We start from the raw sequence: 10,734 nt of genomic DNA on the forward strand, positions 1-10,734 counted from the left end.
AGAATGCCAGAGTCATAGACAGTGAGTCTTTTATATCAAAAGGAATGACTTTCCTCATGGGAAATTATAGTAGAGGGCACAGTTGAGATAGGGAGATGATCTGAACAGGGCTATGGTGATAATTACAGTAATAATTGCTGACATTTACCAGTGGTTCTCTTTATACCATGTAATATGCTAGACTCATAAAATTTATATATATATATATATACATATATATATATATATGCACACTATAGTCAATGGGGTTGTCACGAGTTGAAAACAACTTATATTTGTTGAACAGAAACAAGTACTAATTGCTGATTAGCCTTGTTGTACAGCAGAAACCAATATAACATTGTAAAGCAATGATCCTCCAATTTAAGAAAGTCAATTTTTAAAAGATATCTTTACTGACAGTGGTTTTCATTTCTACATTTATCCATATCTGTTCTCTCAACCTCTGGAATGTGCCTTTATAATTTTCTTACTCTGCTTCTTTTCTGGTTAAAGTTTTTATCTTCCCCTCTCACACTGATGTGTAAGAGCACATTTTGTTCTTTGTAATAAATGCTCCCTTTTAATTCCAGTTCTCAGCTCAGAGTTCACTGTTCCTGTTCTCTGATCTGAATTGCCCCTTAATAGTATATTATAGGAACCAAGAATATTTGTGAAGTTAGCTTTTCATAAAAAGCATTAAAAACAAAGATGAGATGGGAGATTGGTTTTATTATGTTTTGTAATGGCTAGAAAATGTTGTTTGGATGGCTGCAAATGGCATGATAAACTTTCAATTGTTTTTAATTGTTCTAAATATGCACGAAGCCTTAGAATTTTGTTATTTTCGAACAGGGCATAAATTGCATCATCCATATGAGCAAATAACCATATGCTCAGGGCTTCAGAAGAATCAGGCAGGAGCCACAGAAAGTACCCTCCCCCACCCTCAGCCCCAGGCCAAGTAAGGATAAAGGGAATCAAAGGTTCAAAGTCTCAGAGAAATTTGATAATTTTTGTATCTTTTTTATATTGTGAACTTGGCAGGTTTGATGAGGCCCACTGGTTTTCCTACATACTTAAGAATTTAGTCTAGGCAGATGCATGTTGTTCAGAGAAGTAACTGGAAGTTGATTGCTATCAGAAACTCTGGGTAGTGTGTGCATGCTGTAACTTCAGTCATGTTCGACCATCTGTGACCCTATGGGACTGTAGCCTTCCAGGCTTCTCTGTCCAAGGGATTCTCCAGGCAAGAATACTGGAGTGGGTTGCCATGCCTTCCTCCAGGAGATCTTCCCTACCCAGGGATCAAACCCACATCTCTTATGTCTCCTGCATTGGCAGGCAGGTTCTTTACCACTGAGCTATCAGGGAAGCCCTAGATCTGGGTAGAGCTAATATAAAGATCCAACTGGTGGAAGTGTTTATGAGAGTTGCAGGTATTTTTGTTAATTGTTTGGGACTGCATTATATAATATGGGACCTTAAATTTTGCTTTATTTGATGTCTTTTCTTTTTCACAGAATATATTATAGACCTCACATGTTCAAATTAGAAATGATAATGTGAGTGTGAGTGTGGTGTGTTCCAGACCACACACACTCCCAACTTTCTGTACTAATCCTAGTTAGTGCTCGAAATAGTGCCAACCTGACGTGACCAGATATATGACTCTTTTCCCCAGCCCTATACCGTAAATATACACAGTCTTATCTGTTCCGTGCCATGGGAATTTCCTATGAGGACTCTCCTCTGTAAAGTTTCTCAAAGCATTCCACTGATGAGAAACTGTCCACATCTGTACTAGAGGCATAAATTTCACTCTAATTCATATATACCAGATGCTCACAGGAGGCCTGCCTTTGTATGAGAACATATTGCAAAATATATCCTGCCTTGCTGTGTGTCCTATATCTTTAACAAACTTTATGCTCCGTGTGTTAGATGAGCTGTCTTACAGATAATGCTTCATTAATTAGTAGCAGACACAGTTAAGGAACTTTTGAGCTCTTTATTTCCTTATAACTTTATTCTTATAATGGCATGCCTTAAATTTAGAGTTATTTTTATGATAATCCCTTAAATTTTCTCTAGACCATTTTCTGCTATCCTTTCATGTGCTCCAAATGATGTTCATTTATTTTTCTGTTGAGCATTTCTCATCCTAAAATGATTTCTGTTATCATTTAATTTCAAGTATAACACAGTAAACAGAGAACTGTAATGATGTCAAGCACCAAAAACATAATGAGTAGCTTTGCCAGAACAATTAAATCATGTTTTAAAAATATCTATTAGCTACATTCCTGATGTGCCTTCATCTCATTTATATGTGGAAATATTTTCATTGTAGTTATATAGGAAAAAATACTTCTTTTATCTAACTTCATTAGGAATGCCTGTGATGTTTGAACTGGTATTTAAGATAAAATATTTTCCTGTAAGTATGACTTGAAGAGAGGTTTGGAAAATTATTCAGTAATGAAATTTCACTTGACCTACAGAGATTTGTTTTAGATATGCCCACATTTGTTCTGAACATTTAGCAATTTTTCTTCCCAGGCATCACTCTTCTAACTGACCTTTCTTGTAAGAGGAACAATAGCTGATCTCTAGCACTCCTCTGCATTTTTCCTCCTTTAGGACATACATTCAGAAAAAGTAACTGGAAAGTTGTTTGGAAGGAATGGTATTAATAGAATATATTTCATACCTTACATCTTCATTGCTGAGTCTTCATTATGGCTTTAGATTTATTATGTTAATCTTTGGAAAAGGTATAACTTTAGCTGTTAGCTTCTAATTTTTTGGAAAGATTGTTATGCAATTGGAAATATTTGGACCAAGTTATATACTGCCATGTAACAAGCCATCCATGTATTTGGTAAATTAAATCAAGGATTTAGCTTGTTTTCCCATGATGCACATTTGGGACAGGTCTCCTGGGTGATTGTGTGTCTTTGTTCCACACAGCATCACCCGATGGGGCTGCTCCACAGGAACTGAAGGATCCATTTCCGGGGTAGCCCTGAACACGTCTGGCAGTTGGTGTAACTGCTGGCTGGGCTTTTGCTGGCGAAGGCATGAGGTTTCCCTATCCTCATGGCAGATGGGGTTCAGAAGTGAGTGCCCCAAGAGGCCTGAGTAGAGGCCGCAAGTCATCTTCTGACCTGGTTTCACATCCACCACATTCGTTTGACCAGACAAGGCCTGCAGCCAGCCTGGATACCAGGGGAAGGCAACCAGACTGCCTCTCTCTTTTTTTTTTTTCCATTTATATTTATTAGTTGGAGGCTAATTACTTTATAATATTGTAGTGGTTTTTGTCATACATTGACATGAATCAGCCATGGATTTACATGTATTCCCCATCCCGAGCATTTGACTGCAGACTGCCTCTCTTGATGAAGGAGTAGTGAGGCATCGGTGGCCATATGCCATACTGAGTTTGCTCATCAATTTCTTTGATGCCAGTTTTTACCCTTATCTCATATCCAAAATTAAAGACATTTTTGGCAGTGGTAGTCTCAGATTCCATGATATTTTCTACTCTCCAGGTTGATCTCTTCTGTGTCTACCTGCTCCCCATCTTTTTAAGAAGGGAGGAGGTTGGCTCCTGGATGAGCTGAAGAGTGTTGAAGGTATAGTACAGAGAAATGGAGGTTTACTTAAACCAGTTATAATCTGTGTTGCTCTCTTGCACCACTCCTACAGTCAGTAAGTGGAAGGAAGGATGGTACCCCAACAGGTCCATACCAAGATAATCTCATGAGGAAAACTTGGGAAAATTGAGAAGACTGTCCAGGGAGTGTCAGCAGCCAACAGTCTCAAGAGTGCTAGGAAGCCCTCACACTCGTCTGAAAGGGAGATAGATTCAGACAGTGAGCATTCATCACACAGCAAAGGTAAACGCCTTGGAACACCAAGCTTCCCCCAAGTCCTTACTGACAGGTAGCCTTTCTTACGGGGTGGGAGTGTGATCAGGTTGTATCAGAGATGGTGCTGACGTATTTGAGGGCACAGTGCCTTGGCTATTTGTCATGGGTTGGTGTTCCTGAAAGAATTGACCTTATCATTTCAATCAGTTGGCTTAGTGTACCTCCCACCTTTCACAAGGAGACCTTTCAAATCATGTCCATCATAGGAGCTTTCCCCGTTTCATTTAGCATTCAGATTTTTGTTGCACTCAAAAAATAATTCTACGCTTGTTTATATAGCTACTACTGGAAACTGCCTTAGAGCATTGTTGAAAGTCACCATCCTCTGAGAGACTCTGAGACTCTTGTGGTAATTTTCCCCACAAGCTTGTTGCCCCTTCTTGCACTCAGCCCCTTGAAGATGTGAAGGTCTCAAAATTCTGGCTTCAGGCTTTTTTCTTGCCTCACATCCCATGCTTTCACTGAATGTTCCCGTTTTCCCCAATAATGTCAAATATCACCCCAACATTGATGGCATGAAAATTTGTATGTCAGGCTCCATCCTTCTGTCATACCTTCCAGGACCATAGTTTTTATCTGAACTTCCCTTATATAATGTCTGCTAGATCTTACAATCCAGAGATCCAAATGTGAACTTACTTCTTATTCCCCCTCATGAAAAACTGTTTTTGTTGTTGCACTCTTGTACTGTTCCTACTAAGACTGTTGCATACCTATATCCCTTTGGGGTTTCAGATGAGAGAGACAGAATCCCATGGCTTCTCTTTCTTAATGCACTTGCAGTCAGTTGTTACCTGAGTCTTGAAATTTACCTCAGAAATCATCTCAGGCTCAGTAGTCCTGATTCTTCTAGAATTTCTATGTGGCTCTGATCCTCGTCCCTCATGCTTAGCGCCTTATAATAATCCTTGACTCCTTCTACTCTCTCCTGACCATCCTCAACACCTTCAGTGTTGTACTTACTAAGTACACATCTGATTACATCAACCCTCTTTCCTAAACTCCTTTTGTAAGTTCAATTACCTTAGCATGTTTATAAGTTCAGCCAGGATCTGGCCCCAGGACACCTTTCAGTTTTGTTATCATCTTTTTCTTTCTTCCTCCTGGACTCTGGCCTAAAACAGACAGTTCACAGTTGCCTTAAAGATGCCACAAACTTTCACAATTTGAACCTCATGCACTTTATCTACTCTTTCATGAAATTCCTCTCCTCATGCCAACTCAGAAAAACCCCCTCTCAATCCCCAAAGACCAAACTCAAAATATCATAAGCTTTGTGAACCATAACTTGTCAGATAGAATTAATCATCTCTTCCTCTTGTTCCCATGGTTCTAAATAGCTCCGCTATGGCACTAAGTAATAGTTTCCATACAACTTCTCCCCACTAGATTAGGCAAGGCAGCTGTTTCTTAATTTTTATATCCTTATTTCATTGTGCAGGACCTGACATGTAGCATAGACTCAATGTTCACTAAATGTTAATTGAATTCTTAGATATAAGAATCTGGATTTAATGATGGGAAAAAATAAATGTCATATATTTTTAAAGAATTGTGAACTGGTATATCCTTTTAAGAAATCAAGTGACTTTACTGTGTCATACTTATGTTTTTTACATCTGGAAATCCAACCTAACAGAATCATTCTAAATATGAAAAAGACTTTACAACAAACAATATAGCAAACTCCTTGAAACCAGTTTTTTATTTTTTACTGGTCTTTGTATACACAGCATTTAGCACAATGTTTAACATAAATTCCTTATTATTAAGTCAATCAGCCAAATAATATTAACAAAAATTTTTATTATTACTTAAACAACCTAAATGTACACATCTTCAAGGATAGGGCTAGTTTTCATATATATATTTATGTGTGTGTGTGTGTGTATACACACATATACACATGCATTATATTGGGTTAGCCAAAAAGTTATACAGTCATTAAGAAGGAACTGTTCACTCTGTCTGTGGTCTTTAAAGAATGCTGGATTCCCCATGAATCACCCTCTAGCTCATGAAATGATGAAAACCCAAACCTTGCTTTTACCCAGCCTAACTCACAACTTACCTTCTTACCATATTATCCTCATTTTCTCATTATCCTTTCCCTTGGATCTTTATGTGGCTCCCCTCATCTAGTCAAATCAGATTTCTTTTGATGACCATTTTTCTAATTTGTCTAATCTATTCAAATAAAATAAACATTCTATGATTGGTACCAACACCATAACCCATAATGTTAATGTGCATTGGATAATGCACATTATGAAATAATGTGCATTGGATAATACACATTTGTGCATTGGATGCATTCTGTATGCCAGATATTAATATTATGTAGATAATTAAAATTATCTGGATTTGTTATGAAAATTTTTACAAAGGATGTTTAATCAGCATTGAGGTGAGTGAATTAAGGTGTGGGATTAGAATCATGCCTTTCTTGGAATATATTCATCTGTCTTCCATTGTTCTCCATAGTTAGGGGCTTGTAACTCTTCTTTATCTCCTAAATTATGCCAGCCTCTAATAACTTGCAGTCCTTTTATCTGAAGTTTTGCCTTAATTATTTGCTTCCTTGATAGATACGGTTTATGTCATTTTGATATTTCCAGGTCTAATGATGTGGAAATGAGTGAGACCCGACTGTGTGTGCCAGAGAGTTCCTGCAGTAAATATCTGTGAACTCCATAGAGCTCACCAGTCTGTGAGTTTTGGGTTTTTTTTTGAAGGTAAAGGACATTTTATTTATTAACAGATTAAAAACCGTAACTCCAGGTAGTGCAAAATACACCACTGAACCCAATTACAAAGAACTGGTGTTAATACACAATGTTTAAGCAATGCTCCACTTATTTTTTGGCAAAGTGCTGTATTGTTTAGTCTGTGTATAAAACTGACCATATATGAACCAATCAATACAAAAATGTTCTATAAAAACAAAAAATTTAGACAGTGGCTCAAGAAAACAAGCTGCCATTTATGCATAGATTGATGTACAGTATATAACCTAACCAAATGTCCCTTTTAAGTTTTCAAGTTGTTGGGAAAAAAACACAAAACTGTGTCCAGAAATACACCAGAAAGGCACAGAGTACAGCCTACAACACTCTTCAATCTCTAGAACTGATACCCTGCCCTTGAAAAGCAAATATGTTCACAACTTTACTTGAGGGAAAAAAGAAAAAAGAAAAAAAAAAGCCACTTAAAATAAAACAATACACACAATTACTGATTAAGATTTCCAAACCTCTGGAGGAAAACACAACCAAAAAGCAAGCAAAACCACTCATACACACCAAGCTTGGAAACAGACATATCTAACCTCCCCAAGCAGTGGTTTGGCTTTTAGAAGTCAACCTACAACACAAATACTAAAACTTCAGGCAAATACAGAGAAAAATTGGGCATTTAGCAATTACACAATTTAAAAAAATATTTTAAGAAAAATTGTCAGTGAGCTCACAGACTGGTTCTCTGTGTTCCAAAATACTGAGAACTCAGTAAAATTTTTTATCCCTGAATGATAGCAACTTGCACATATCTTTCCAAGTTTAGACCAACAGTTGCATTAAGTTTTTTGTTTTTTTTTTTTAATTTGTTTACTTCTTGACACCGTATTCACTGCTTGTGTTGAATTTGTTACACCGTTAACGTCGGGAAAAACAGATTGTGAGATGTTGCAGTGGCTATTAGGACTTTTTAAAAAATGCATCTTTCATTTAAATGTTCTGTTTCATTTATTTTTATTTTTCATGTTTTCCTCTATTTTTAAATTATATTTTCGCGTCATTCGTGCCTGCTACTCTTTTCCTCATATGCCACATGTCTCAGGACCCAGACATGAGCTGAGAAGCAGGCATGCTTAGTATTCTTCTTTCATCCCATGGCAACATTTTTATCATTGTGTGCTTGTGTTCTAAATTGCATCAGTTGTGTCTGACTCTGTGTGACTCTATGGACTGTAGCCTGCCGGGCTCCTCTGCCAATGGGATTTCCCAGGCAAGAATACTGGAGTGGGTTGCCGTGCCCTCCTTCAGGGGATCTTCCAAACCCAGGGATCAAACTGGCCTCTCTTATGTCTCTTGGCATTGGCAGGAGGGTTCTTTACCACTGTTGCCACCTGGGAAGCCCTTTATGTCATTGTTATTGTTCATTCATTCAGTTGTGTCCGACTCTTAGTGACCCTAAGCGCTGCAGCGCGCCAGGCTTCCCTGTCCATCACCAACTCCCAGAGCTTGTTCAAACTCATGACCATTGAGTCAGTGATGCCATCCAGCTATCTCATCCTCTGTCATCCCCTTCTCCTCATGCCTTCAATCTTTCTCAGCATCAGGGTCTTTTCCAGTGAGTTGGCCCTTCACATCAGGTGGCCAAATTATTGGAGCTTCAGCTTCAACATCAGTCCTTCCAACCAATGAATATTCAAGATTAGTTTCCTGAGGATTGACTGGTTTCATCTCCTTACAGCCCAAGGGATTTTCAAAGTCTTCTCCAACACCACAGTTCAAAAGTACCAATTCTTCAGCACTCAACCTTCTTTGTGGTCCAGCTCTCACAACCATACATGACTACTGGAAAAACCATAGCTTTGACTGTGTGGACCTTTGTTGGTAAAGTAATGTCTCTGCTTTTTAATATTCTGTCTAGGTTGTCATAAGTTTTGATCATTCAGTTCAGTTCAGTTGCTCAGTCATGTCCAACTCTTTCAGACCCCATGGACTGCAGCACGCCAGGCCTCCCTGTCCACCACCAACTCCCAGAGTTTACCCAAATTCGTGTCCACTGAGTTGGTGATGCCATCCAACCTTCTCATCTTCTGTCATCCCCATCTTCTCCCGCCTTCAGTCTTTCCCAGCATCAGGGTCTTTTCCAATGAGTCATTTCTTTGCATCAAGTGGCCAAAGTATTGGAGTTTCAGCTTCAGCATCAGTCCATTGATTATTCAGGACTGATCTCCTTTAGGATGGACTTGTTGGATATCCTTGCAATCCGAGGGACTCTCAAGAATCTTCTCCAACACCACAGCTCAAAAGCATCAATTCTTCGGCACTGAGCTTTCTATATAGTTCAACTCTCACATCTATACATGACCACTGGAAAAAACATAGCTTTGACTAGATGGACATTTGTTGGCAAAGTAACGTCTCTGCTTTTTAATATGCTGTCTAGGTTGGTCATAACTTTCCTTCCAAGGAGTAAACGTCTTTTAATTTCATGACTGCAAGTCACCATCTGCAGTGATTTTAGAGCCCCCAAAAATAAAGTCAGCCACCATTTCCACTGTTTCCCCATCTATTTGCCATGAAGTGATGGGATCAGATGCCATGATCTTAGTTTTAAGCCAGCTTTTTCACTCTGCTCTTTCACTTTCATCAAGAGGCTCTTTAGTTCTTGTTCACTTTCTACAATAAGGGTGGTGTCATCTGCATATCTGAGGTTATTGATATTTCTCCCAGAAATCTTGATTCTAGCTTGTGCTTCATCAGCCCAGCATTTCTCATGATGTACTCTGCATATAAGTTAAATAAACAGGGAGACAATATACAGCCTTGATGTATTCCTTTTCCTATTCGGATCCAGGCTGTTGTTCCATGTCCAGTTCTAATTGTTGCATCCTGACCTGCATACTGATTTCTCAAGAGGCCAGTCAGGTGGTCTGGTATGCCCATCACTTGCAGAATTTTCCACAGTGTGTTGTGATCCACACAATCAAATGCTTTGGCATAGTCAATAAAGCAGAAATAGATGTTTTTCTGGAACTCCCTTGCTTTTTCTATGATCCAGTGGATGTTGGCAATTTGATCTCTGGTTCCTCTGCCTTTTCTAAAATCAGCTTGAACATCTGAAGTTCATAGTTCACGTATTGTTGAAGCCTGGCTTGGAGAATTTTGAGTATTACTTTAGTGGTGTGTGAGTTGAGTGCAATTGTGTGGTAGTTTGAACATTCTTTGGCATTGCCTTTCTTTGGGATTGGAATGAAAACTGACCTTTTCCAGTTCTGTGGCCACTGCTGAGTTTTCCAAATTTGTTGGCATATTGAGTGCAGCACTTTCACAGCATCATCTTTCAGAATTTGAAATAGCTCAACTGGAATTCCATCACCTCCACTACCTTTGTTCACAGTGATGCTTCCTAAAGCCCACTTGACTTCGCATTCCAAGATGTCTGGCTCTAGGTGAGTGATCACACCATCATGATCATCTGGGTCGTGAAGATCTTTTTTGTACAGTTCTTCTGTGTATTCTTGCCACCTCTTCTTAATATCTTCTGCTTCTGTTAGGTCCATACCATATCTGTCCTTTATTGAGCCCATCTTTGTGTGAAATATTTGGTATCTCTAATTTTCTTGAAGAGATCTCTAGTCTTTCCCATTCTATTGTTTTCCTCTATTTCTTTGCACTGATCATTGAGGAAGGCTTTCTTATCTTTCCTTGCTATTCTTTGGAACTCTGCATTCAAATGGGTATATCTTTCCTTTTCTCTTTTGTTTATCACTTCTCTTCTTTTCACAGCTATTTGTAAGGCCTCCTCAGACAGCCATTTTGCTTTTTTGTTTTTATTTTTCTTGGGGATGGTATTGATCCCTGTCTGCTGTACAATGTCGTGAACCTTCGTCCGTATTTCATCAGGCACTCTGTCTATCAGATCTAGTCCCTTGGATCTATTTGTCACTTCTACTGTATAATTGTAATGGATTTGATTTAGGTCATACCTGAATGGTCTGGTGGTTTTCCCTTCTTTCTTCAATTTAAGTCTGAATTTGGCAATATGGAGTTCATGATCTGAGCCATAGTCTGCTCCTGGTCTTGTT

At 38.6% G+C, this 10,734-nt stretch overlaps 1 protein-coding gene across 1 annotated transcript in view; it reads left to right on the top strand.

The window, feature by feature from the left end:
• LOC122687760 (translation initiation factor IF-2-like) overlaps nucleotides 1-7,189 on the top strand; it is a 215,037-nt gene extending 207,848 nt beyond the window's left edge. The window contains exon 7 of the mRNA XM_043893384.1: nucleotides 6,536-7,189. The gene's annotated coding sequence lies outside the window, so the exon portion shown is untranslated. The remainder of the gene's footprint in view (nucleotides 1-6,535) is intronic.
• The last annotated feature ends 3,545 nt before the right edge of the window (nucleotides 7,190-10,734 follow it).

The sequence above is a fragment of the Cervus elaphus genome, chromosome 32, assembly GCF_910594005.1.
Source record: "Cervus elaphus chromosome 32, mCerEla1.1, whole genome shotgun sequence".
Classification (NCBI taxonomy): domain Eukaryota; kingdom Metazoa; phylum Chordata; class Mammalia; order Artiodactyla; family Cervidae; genus Cervus; species Cervus elaphus.